Here is a 248-nt window from a genome sequence, read left to right as displayed (position 1 = left end):
TGTTGTGAGTAGAAAATACGAAAACTGTATAAATAGTGACGAGGTATGAATCAGGTTGATTAATTTAGCAAAACAAAATGATTTATAGACTCTGCGCTCTCCACAGCAAAATACGCGACAAATAGATTTACATTGTGTATTTGTTACCAGATTTCTGTGACCATCCGCTTGCGAGTTGAGCCGACTTTAGTCAGCTTAAAACCGCCCGATACAGGATTCAAATATCTTTTTGTTCCGATATTTGCAGA

The sequence above is a fragment of the Penaeus monodon genome, chromosome 15 (assembly GCF_015228065.2).
Source record: "Penaeus monodon isolate SGIC_2016 chromosome 15, NSTDA_Pmon_1, whole genome shotgun sequence".
Taxonomy (NCBI): Eukaryota; Metazoa; Arthropoda; class Malacostraca; order Decapoda; family Penaeidae; genus Penaeus; species Penaeus monodon.
The sequence above is the reverse complement of the archived record's forward strand: the minus strand, read 5'-3'. Positions refer to the sequence as shown.